This window comes from Oryx dammah, unplaced genomic scaffold, assembly GCF_014754425.2.
Source record: "Oryx dammah isolate SB20612 unplaced genomic scaffold, SCBI_Odam_1.1 HiC_scaffold_27, whole genome shotgun sequence".
NCBI lineage: Eukaryota > Metazoa > Chordata > Mammalia > Artiodactyla > Bovidae > Oryx > Oryx dammah.
In genome coordinates, this window is record NW_024070211.1 from 32,996,268 (window position 1) to 33,008,005 (window position 11,738).

The 11,738-nt window shown below is 38.5% G+C and overlaps 1 long non-coding RNA gene across 1 annotated transcript; it reads left to right on the top strand.

Annotated features, from left to right (window-relative positions):
• The first annotated feature begins 3 nt into the window (after positions 1-3).
• Positions 4-5,744, top strand: LOC120854523. Its single transcript, XR_005719004.1, has 2 exons — positions 4-3,108; positions 4,273-5,744. It is a non-coding gene; the product is annotated as an uncharacterized LOC120854523 (long non-coding RNA).
• The last annotated feature ends 5,994 nt before the right edge of the window (positions 5,745-11,738 follow it).

The window sequence follows — 11,738 nt, forward strand, 5'->3', positions numbered from 1 at the left end:
AGCAGCAGACTCATTCATATACTTTTTTCCCTTGAATTAAAAAATGTATATATATTCTTTGCCAGAGTAGGAATTCATTCTGTATTTACCATTTACATTTACATGCTGAGTGCTGAGATTGCTTTAGAGAATTTTTCTGTTTAAAACTAGCATATGTGTTGATTCACCATGTCTTTCTATTCACATTGTGCTCAGATGCTCAGTCATGTCCTACTCTTTGCAACGCCATGGACTGTGCCCACCAGGCTCCTCTGTCCATGGGATTCGCCTCTCAAGAATACTGGAGTTGGTTGCCATTTTCCTCCTCCAGGGGGTCTTCTGGACCCAAGGATAGAACCTGCATCTCTTGCATCTCATGTAGGCAAATTGTTTACCCCTGGCACCACCTGGGAAGTCACTATTCATGCTATCAGATATCAAAGATTTATGAGACAATATCAGAACTGTTGGTTACATCTACAAGTGGTATCATTATGTCTGTCGCTTTTAATGTTCTTTGATGAAAAAAAATCCACACCTGCCACCAGCAAAAATATTTGCATTTGTTTAGTAAGCAGATAATACTGTCAAATAATTTATTTTGGTTTTACTATAATGAAAATAGTTTACCTGGTCTAAATGTGTCACCATAGGTGTTAAAATTCTTTTGCTTTCTACAGTTCTATTTTAGTTACTTATAATTCACTTGGATGTCTGTTCCTACATTTTTATCCCCCTTTTCTAAAAAGAAAGTCTTTTAATCAGAAAATCATGATTTGAATCTTCACATTACTGTTTTTTGGTGAAAATCAACATTGGGCTCATGATATTTTATTGTATTTACTTGCTTATTAATAATCAGCTTATAACTGTGTTAATAGTATATGTATCTATCTGTGTAGAACATTTTCTCTAACATTTTAACTTCAGTATTTCTTAGGAGGTCTCACTAGACTAACAAATTTTTAGTCAAATATAAGTGAATTCGAATGCAGTCTTTCTGGTAGACCTTAACATATATCCTTAACATAATTTTTTCATAGGTCTTAATTTCTTTCTTCATAAATTGTTTTTCATGTTTAGGTTTCTGGGAGGGCAGAAGTTGGTAATTACTTGATTTCGAACAGAGTTGGTCCAGATGATACAAATGGTTGTGACAATAAGTTTAATGGTAGCAACGAAAAGGGCTCACTCATGATTCCAGGACTGCCAAGGCTGCAAAGTAGTGGATAGAACATCATCTGAGAATGGGGAGACCTGTGAAGGTTACTGTGGTCTGAGTGTTCTTATTTGTGAATCAGCAAGGTAGATTGGATCATTTAAAAACATTTTTCGAAGAAGTAGAATTTTTTAATATGTCTTTCTAGAAATTTAATGTACTTATAATATTGAAAACATGGGAAGGGTGTTACTGTTGAGACTTGCCAGCTTTGTCCCTTTTGGTAACCATTAGGTTAGAATATGGACAGTCTGAAGTTCATGAACATTTTAAGATCCATTTATTTGAAGTTTGAAATTTGGCTGATTGTTTCAAAATAAAGTTTACTTTCATTTCTTCTTTGCAGTGTTATTTTTCCATATTAAGAAATGTATTATGTGAACACAATAATACTGCTGATCCTGACCTTCAAAGGGTGAATTAGCTCTGAAGCACTCTCTTCAACCAGTAATGTGTTTGTTTTGCATTTCATTCTAATGGAGAATGATGAAGAACATATTTAGCACCAAGCAATTCTGAGGGGTTAGATAATGTCTGGATTAAATAATTTAAGACTCCCTGGGATTTTGGTTGTCATTTTTGATTTATAACTGACTTTTGGTTGCTTTCTATTGCCTCATTGGTCATATCCTAGACAAATTTGTGTTTGTTTTCTCTGATCTGAATCCCTGTTTGTAAAAACACTTCTGATATTTACATCTCGCCTTCCTCTGTTCATTCTCTTGGTTTGTCCTCCCTCTTTGTGCCCCACTATTAAGCATTTTTATATTTGGTTACCTTAACTATTTATTTGGACAGCAGCTAATTGATGTTAAGCTCTTGAAAACTTGTATTTTCTGTATAGATACACTTGTAATTATTTTCATTTTTCAGCCAGAGATTCAAGCTTCCTTCTTAATTACCATAAACCATTACAGTTGTTTGCGCTTGCATATCTCTGTTTCTTCTATAGAAGGGGCCTATTCTGCATTGCTGAAGAACGAGGCTCAGCAAGACATGTGAGGAAATCTTTCAGCTGACAAAAGCTTAATCTTTTTGAGTACTATATTTCAAATGTATATTAAGTACTTTATTACTTAAATAAAATGTTTTGAATACAGTGTAACATTGGTAATTTGGAATCGTCATTAAGAGTGTCATTTATTACACAGTGATTCCATTGTGGTTTTTTTTTTAATTGAAATGTAATTGACACAGTATTGTATTAGTTTCATGTGTGCATCATAGTGACTCAATACCTTATACATTTCAAATGGTCCCCTTGTTAACTAGTTGCTGTTTATCACCACAGTTATTACAATATTATTGACTATATTTCCTATGCTGCATATTACATCCCAGTGACTTAAATTTCTTTTATAACTAGAAGTCTTTACTTCTTAATCCCCTTCACTGATTTTGCCTGACTCCCAACCCACCCACCCCTTTTCCCTCTGGCAACCACTGGTTTGTTTTCTGTATCTGTGAGTCATTTTCTGTTTTGTTTTTTAGATTCCACGTATAAGTGAAATGATAGAATAATTGTATTTCTCTGTCTTATTTCACTTAGCAAAATACCCTTTAGATCCTTCCATGTTGTCATAAATGACAAGATTTTATTCTTTATTATGACTGAATTTCTTAATATTATATATTTACATTGTACATATATGTCACATCTTTTTCCATTATCTATTGATAGGCACTTAGGTTCTGTATCTTGGTTATTGTAAATAATGCTTTAATGAACATTGGGGTGCATATATATTTTCAAGTTTAGTGTTTTTGATTTCTTCAGATAAGTACCCAGAAGTAGGATTGCTGGATCATAATGGTAGTTCTATTTTTTAACTTCTAGTGTTTTCTATAGTGGCATCATCAATTACAGGGCTTCCCTGATAGTGTTGGTAAAGAATCCGCCTGCAATGCAGGTAGTTCATTTCAGTTCAGTCGCTCAGTCGTGTCTGACTTTACAACCCCGTGAATCGCAGCACGCCAGGCCTCCCTGTTCATCACCATCTCCCGGAGTTCACTCAGACTCACGTCCATCGAGTCGTGATGCCATCCAGCCATCTCATCCTCTGTTGTCCCCTTCTCCTCCTGCCCCCAATCCCTCCCAGCATCAGAGTTTTTTTCCAATGAGTCAACTGTTCTCATGAGGTGGCCAAAGTACTGGAGTTTCAGCTTTAGCATCATTCCTTCCAAAGAAATCCCAGGGTTGATCTTCAGAATGGATTGGTTGGATCTCCTTGCAGTCCAAGGGACTCTCAAGAGTCTTCTCCAACACCACAGTTCAAAAGCATCAATTCTTTGGTGTTCAGCCTTCTTCACAGTCCAACTCTCATCCATACATGACCACAGGAAAAACCATAGCCTTGACTAGACGGACCTTAGTCGGCAAAATAATGTCTCTGCTTCTGAATATGCTATCTAGGTTGGTCATAACTTTTCTTCCAAGGAGTATGCGTCTTTTAATTTCATGGCTGCAGTCACCATCTGCAGTGATTTTGGAGCCCCCAACAATAAAGTCTGACACTGTTTCCACTGTTTCCCCATCTATTTCCCATGAAGTGATGGGACCGGATGCCATGATCTTCGTTTTCTGAATGTTGAGCTTTAGGCCAACTTTTTCGCTCTCCTCTTTCACTTTCATCAAGAGGCTTTTTAGTTCCTCTTCACTTTCTGCCATAAGGGTGGTGTCATCTGCATATCTGAGGTTATTGATATTTCTCCCGGCAATCTTGATTCCAGCTTGTGCTTCTTCCAGTCCAGCATTTCTCATGATGTACTCTGCATATAGGTTAAATAAGCAGGGTGACAATATACAGCCTTGACGTACTCCTTTTCCTATTTGGAACCAGTCTGTTGTTCTATGTCCAGTTCTAACTGTTGCTTCCTGACCTGCATACAGATTTCTCAAGAGGCAGGTCAGGTGGTCTGGTATTCCCATCTCTTTCAGAATTTTCCACAGTTGATTGTGATCCACACAGTCAAAGGCTTTGGCATAGTCAATAAAGCAGAAATAGATGTTTTTCTGGAACTCTCTTGCTTTTTCCATGATCCATTGGATGTTGGCAATTTGTTTGGCAATGCAGGTAGACCCTGGCTCAATTCCTGGATCGGGAAGTTCCCCTGGAGAAGGCACAGGCTACCCACTCCAGTATTCTTGGGCTTGCATTGTGGTTCAGCTGGTAAAGAGTCTACCTGCAATGTGGGAGACCTGGATTCCATCCCTGGGTTGGGAAGATCCCCTGGAGAAGGGAAAGGCTACCCTTTCTGGTATTCTGGCCTGGGAAATTCCATGGACTACAGTCCATGGGGTCGCAAAGAGTTTGACATGACTGAGTGACATTTGCTTTTCACCAATTACATTCCCATCAATGTAGCACAAGTATTCCTTTTTCTCCTCATTCTCTCCAACACTTAAAAAAAAATTAGGTTGGTACAGAAGTAAATGTGGTTTTGTGTTGTTGAATCTTGCTGTTTGATACTAAAATACATTCTTAAGTGTTATACATCATTTTAATGAGCATTGCTTGCTTTATGGTTTTTTTGCTAATGACATTACTTGCTATATATTTTATATGTATTTTAGACTATAAAAATGATGTAAGAAAAAAAGCAAATTGGAGCAATTTTCTTGAGTTCAAAATGAGTCACAAAGCAGTGGAGACAACTCAACATCAACAATGCATTTGGCCCAGAAACTGCTAACAAATGTACAGTGCATTGGTAGTTCAAGAAGCTTTGCAAATGAGACAAGAGCCTTGAAGATGAGTGTAGTGGCTGGCCATCAGAACTTGACAAGGACCAAATGAGAGCAATCGTCAAAGCTATACTTTTATAGCTATACTAGAAGGTGTCAAAGAACAGCCATTCTAAGGTCATTTGGCATTTGAAGCAAATTGGAAAGATGAAAAAGCTTGATAAGCAGGTGCCTTATGAGCTGACTGAAAATCAAAAAGATTGTCATTTAAAAGTGTTGTTTTTTACTCTAGACAACAACGATGAACCCATTTCTCAGATTGTGATATGCAATGAAAAGTGGATTTTATACAACTGGTGATGACCAGATTGGTGGCTAGACTGAGGAGAAGCTCCAAAACACTTCCCAAAGCCGAACTTGCACCAGGAAAAGGTCATGGCACTGTTTGGTGGACTGCTGCTGGTCTGATTCACTACAGCTTTCTGAATCCTGGTGAAAACATTGCATCTGAGAAGTATGCTCAGCAAATTGATGAGGGGCACCAAAAACTGCAAGGCCTGTAGCCAGCATTGGTCAACAGAATAGGCCTAATTCTTCAGGACAACGCCTGACCACATGTACAGCCATCACTTCAAAAGTTGAACAAACAAATTCCACTGTGATATTTTGCCTCATCCACCGTATTCACCTGACCATTCACCAACCAACTACTACTTCTTCAAGCATCTTGATAACTTTTTGCAGGGAAAATGCTTCCACAATGAGCAGGAGGCAGAAAATGCTTTCCAAAAGATTGTTGAATCCCAAAGCACAAATTTTTAAGTTACAGGAATAAACAAACTTATTTCTCATTGGCAAAAATGTATTGATTTTACTGGTTCCTATTTTGAGTAATAAAGATATGCTGAGCCCAATATCTTTATTGAAGAAATTGTCTTTTCTCCATTGTATATTCTTTCCTCTTGTCATAGATTAATTGACCATATATACATGGTTATTTCTGGGCTAGTATGTTTTGAAATCAGGGAGTATGATCCCTCCAGCTTTGTTCTTTCTCAAGGTTGTTTTGCTTATTTGGGTCTTTTGTGGTTCCATACAAATTTTAGGATTCTTTGTTCTAGTTCTGTGAAACATGCCATGGGTATTTTGATAGGGATTGATTGTACATTGCCTGGGGTAGTATGAACATTTTAACAATGTTAATTCTTCAAATCAATGAGCAAGGTATATTTCCCCATTTAATTATGTTGTCTTCAAACTCTTAAAGTACAGGTCTCACCACCTGGTTAAATTTATTCCTAGGTGTTTTATTCTCCTTATGCAGTTGTAAATTAGACTGTTTGCTTCTATTCCTGGTACCTTGTTTTTGGTATATGGAAACACAACTTTTGATACCTGAAAGTTTCTATTAGAATGGTGATGTGGGAGAAGTGGGGAAAACACTTAACTGTTCAGACTCTGACCTGGTTTGTGACTAACACCCTAGCTTAAATAAGGATTTCTTTGGCCACAGTGCTCCAGTTTGCCTGTGCAGGCCATTCTGAGAAGGGTCAGTGAGCCTAATGGCAGGCATGAAGATGGGATTAAAGACCCAGGAAAGGCATGCCTCCTGCACAGGCTTTAAAGTCAGTTGGACTTGTTTACCATATCTTTACTAGTTTAGTTAACCTGTGTCTACAATTATAAAGGTGGGAAAATGCTGTCTGTCGCCCATGGGTGTCAAGGTGGATGAAAGCACAGCACCGTGCAGGCACTCAAAGGATCACTTTTAATTCCTCTGTGAGCTGATGGATCAGAGACTTCTCTAAAAGCAGCTCGTTGAGAAGTCGGTCGGTCCTGGTTTTGGTCGTCTTGGTCCTGATTCATTCTTGCCATCGTCATCAGCTCTAGCTTAAATGCTGCCTATGCTGTCTTCACTTTACTGATGTTAGCCTTAACAGCGTCCAGGACCTGGCTTCCCTGGCTAATTTCTTTCCTTTAACTTCTCTCCCCAGCTATGAGTGAAGCTTCCCCAGCTATGTAGATTCTCCTGCCCATTCAGGTAAGATTTTATTTAGCTTTCATTCCCTGAATTGTGTGTATTATGCTTTGGTTACCAAGATTGCTTAGGCTTCTATCCTTATGTACACCTTAGAAAGCACTGGCCAAACCGTTCCTGTCTGCTTTGTATCACAATACTTCTGGGCACCTCAGTCTTTGTGCTGTATGACTTGGGGATAACCTTACTTTTTGTGCTCAGTCGCATCCAACTTTGTGACCCTCTGGACTGGAGCCTGCCAGGCTCTGTCCATGAGGATTCTCCAGGCAAGAATACTGGAGTGGGTTGCCATTTCCTCCTCCAGGGGATCTTCCCAACCCAGAGATCGAGCTCATGTCTCTTGAGTCTCCTGCATTGGCAAGTGGATTCTTTACCACTAGCACCACCTGGGAAGCCCAATCTTTACACATCTCTTAAAAAAAAGAAAATTGATTTTTTTCTACCTTTAGTTAATAATTTGTAAAATAATTTGTGAAACTCATATTTTCATTATTAATACTACAGAATTTTCAAAATCACTCCCCATTGCCTGCTGCTAAAATAATAGTGCCCAAATGTTCTTCCATCAGTGAAACATATAGGTCTTTTTCTGAATTTTACCAATGTAATACCTTCAAGTTTTAAAGTTCTTACAGAAATATTACATAATTACTGTAGAAAATTTGAAAGTATAAAAACACAAGGAAGACAATAGTAGCCAGATTCAGGAACCATAAGCTGGAAAATTAGTTTTGGGCTTTCATAATGTGAAAAAAAAAAAAAAAAGAATAGAATGAACGCTATTGAAAGGGCTTGAGTGCTTCAGTTTTCCACAGCCTCCATCATTCCTTACTCTCCTGCCTCTCCACTTCTTGGGCCTTGGGAGTATTGAGTTAGTCCACAACTCAGAAGCACAATTATTAACATTCTTTTCTATTCAAGCACACACACACACACACAACTTTTATAACTAAGGACTTAAATCCTAAATGTACTTCCCATATTTTCCCATGTGATTAAATATTTTTATATGTAATTTCCTATAGTTGCATAGTTGCCTACTAAAAACGTGTTATAATTTTATCAAATTCATGCTATTGAATATTTGGGTTATTTCTATTACAGAGATTGGAGAAGAAAATGGCAACCCACTCCAGTACTCTTGCCTGGAAAATTCCATGGACAGAGGAGCCTTGTAGGCTACAGTCCATGGGGTTGTAAAGAGTTGGACATGACTGAGTGACTTCATTTCACTTCACTATTACAGATAAAGCTGTATAGTTCAGTTGCTCAGTCGTTCAAACTCTGCGACCCCATGAACCGCAGCGTCAGGCCTCCCTGTCCATCACCAACTCCTGGAGTCCACCCAAACCCATGTCCTTTGAGTTGGTGATGCCATACAACCATCTCATCCTCTGTCGTCCCCTTTTCCTCCTGCCCTCAATCTTTCCCAGCATCAGGGTCTTTCCCAGTGAGTCAGCTCTTTGCATCAGGTGGCCAAAGTATTGGAGATTCAGCTTCAACATCAGTCCTTCCAATGAATATTCAGGACTGATTTCCTTTAGGATGGACTGGTTGGTACTCCTTGCAGTCCAAAGGACTCTCAAGAGTCTTCTCCAACACCATAGTTCAAAAGCATCAATTCTTTGGCACTCAGCTTTCTTTATAGTCCAACTCTCACACCCATGCATGACCACTGGAAAAACCATAGCCTTGACTAGATGGACCTTTGTTGACAAAGTAATGTCTCTGCCGTTTAATATGCTGTCTAGGTTGGTCATATATATACATATTTATATAAATATTTTGGTCCTGGAGAAAGGGAGAGAATTTCTTTAAAATGTCAAGCTAAGTCACTATCATTATCATCTCTATAAAATGCAGTGCACACCCTACCTATTTAAATTAAGGCTTACAGTTATGCTTAAAATATAAAAATTAAAAAGTGAGCCTTAGTTGATTGCTGCAATTTTCATGAGTTGATGAAGCTTTACATGTAAGGTTCAGAACACCCCAGCTCTTACAGGTTAGAAGCTAAAGGAAAAAGAGGAAAAGGAATTTTAAGCTTTTTGGTAGAGATCTTATGGATCACCTTGCCAGTGAGGGAGTTCCACTGGTAGCTCAGATGGTAAAGAATTTGCCTACAATGCAGGAGACTTGGATTCGATCCCTGGGTCAGGAAGATTCCCTGGAGAATGGCAACCCATTCCAATATCCTTGGAGAAGTCTATGGAAAGAAGAGCCTGGCAGGCTAAGGTTACAGTCCATGGGGTTGCACGAAAGTTGGACACGACTGAGTGACTAACATTTGACCAGTGAGGAGCTCTTCTGTTAAGATGAGGAAATGGGTCTGGAGACCTTTAGGTCACATACCTCATTATTGGCAGGGCCCACATTAAAAGCATGTGTTGTTCTGCTTCTGCCATCTCACCTTCAAGGGTACATTGTTTCTTTAAGAAATCCAAAGCATTCACTGTTACAGAGCCTGTAATCTGATTTCTATTTGATTGAACTTTTCAAGCTGATCTAGAAGAGGAGATAGCATTCACCCCATATTTGCTGCAGCCCTACCCACCTCCACCTCATTGCAGTCATGGCATGTCATTGCATCTGTATTTGAGACCAAAAAGGATCTTCAAATTTTTCTTTAAATCTTTCTTATTTCAGGCAGTCACAGCCAACTAGTCAAATTGGTTTTTCACTTAGAATTATTTACCTTCACTAAAACCAGCCATGCTTGAAAAACTTAAGTAATCTTTATATGTGTGTTGCTTTCTCCACAGTGTATGGGAAGTATAGGACATATTCCAGTCAGTAACTGTGGCTCAGTCTAGAAGTGATTCTCAACTAGGAGGCCATGCCCTCCTAATTGGTGGTTGAAGGGGGGAAAACAATCTCAAAGGCAGGAAGAGAGTCGGAAAGAGGAAGATAATTTGAAAAAGCTCTCTAGGTGATCTTTATGCCTGCACTTCCCACAGTTGCAAGTTACATCTTTGGTACCATTTCTTGTTGGAAATTTGTGATGTGGTCACACCATTTAGAGATTATTTTTTGATTCAGGCACCTATTGTAATGCAAAATGTGCATGGTGTAATTTGACTAAATGTAGCCATATCTTATGTATGTAATATAGCTCATCTCTCAAAACACACATTTATAAAGCTAAGGTATGTGGAATTTGCTATAGAATGTGACTGATGCATGTGTCTTAAAATCATCACCGTTCTCACTGTAATAATCATTTCTTTTTTCCTATAAGTTCTAGAGATCTGATACCTAGTGGTAAATTAAAATATTTCTTGACTGGAAGTAATGATAACAGGTATGATGTTTTAATTTCTTTTAAGAAGGAATTAATACATTCTGAAAAGTAAGTGAAATCTGAAGCTATTTTTCACTGGCCTTTCTTTTACAGATGCGTGACAAAAGCACAAAGGGCAGGCAGTTAAAAAATTATCCTCTTTTTTAAAGTGGTATGCAAAGATGCACTAGTAATTACACATTTATCCTTTTTCTTTTTAAAAATGTAGATCTCATTAACATTTTTAAAGGAGGCTGAACAAGAGTCTGATACTGATTCACTCACTAGTTTGTACATTGATGCATTAGATATTTATTGGGAAACTGCTGGATATCACATCTCGCTTGGGCTTCCCTGGTGGCTCAGAGGGTAAAGCGTCTGCCTACAATGCAGGAGACCCGGGTTCAATCCCTGGGTTGGGAAGATCCCCTGGAGAAGGCAATGGCAACCTCCCTGGTGGCTCAGAGGGTAAAGCGTCTGCCTACAATGCGGGAGACCTGGGTTCAATCCCTGGGTCGGGAAGATCCCCTGGAGAAAGCAATGGCAACCCACTCCAGTACTCTTGCCTGGAAAATCTCATGGACTGAAAAGCCTGGTAGGCTACAGTCCATGGGGTCGCAAAGAGTCAGACACGACTAAGCTACTTCACTTCACTTTGGAGCAGTGAAAAGTGAATGATGTGGCCACAGTCCTCAAAGGGCTTACACTTCAGTAGGAAAGTCAAACAAGTAGACAGATGGCTGCACAGATACTGTGTCTGGCAAAGCAGGCCACTTTTACTAGTGCAGGAAGAAGGGCTTGGAGGAGCCGTGTACCCTAGGGGGCATTTCTATGTCAGGACATCAGGAAGGCTGTCTCACACACAGCTACCTGTGACTTACTTGGCAAAAGAACCCACCAGTGTTTGCTCTGGACATGCAGCTTAATGTTTTGAAAAGCGTTCTAGGACTCATTCTTAGGATCAAATGAATTAATATTCACTATGATACTAAACATTTTTTGATTCCCCTTGAGTGATATTTGTAAGAGAATGACATTTTATCAATATTTTATTAGAAAGTTTTTTCTTTAATTAGAAAGTCAAGTCAGAAATAGGAAATGTATCTTACTGAAGCCATGAATAGGAAATGAGAGGGTTGTTTTTTTTTTTTTTTGTATCAGTATTTAATTTGCTTAGTTACCAAAGTTAATCTCAAGATAATTTAAACAGCAGTTAAAGCTATCCAGATTTATTTCATCTAACTTTTCCTCTTCCCAAACGTATGCTTTTAATATTCATGCTGGTTTTCTCTGAATTCAGATGTAGTCATTAAGAAGGTTTTTTTTTTTTTAATGTATTGTAAGAAAGCCTTTTAATATGGATTATTGGTGGTTAAAAGAATTTACATTTTACAGAGGAGTAATGTGTGTACATAGTTTAAAAAGTCAAATAATACTAAAAGATTCAGATGAAAAATCATCAGTTTCCTGAACTTCTCTCTCTGTCTCTCCCCAGAAGCAATCATTCTGTGCACTTTCAGCAGTTCACATTGGTATT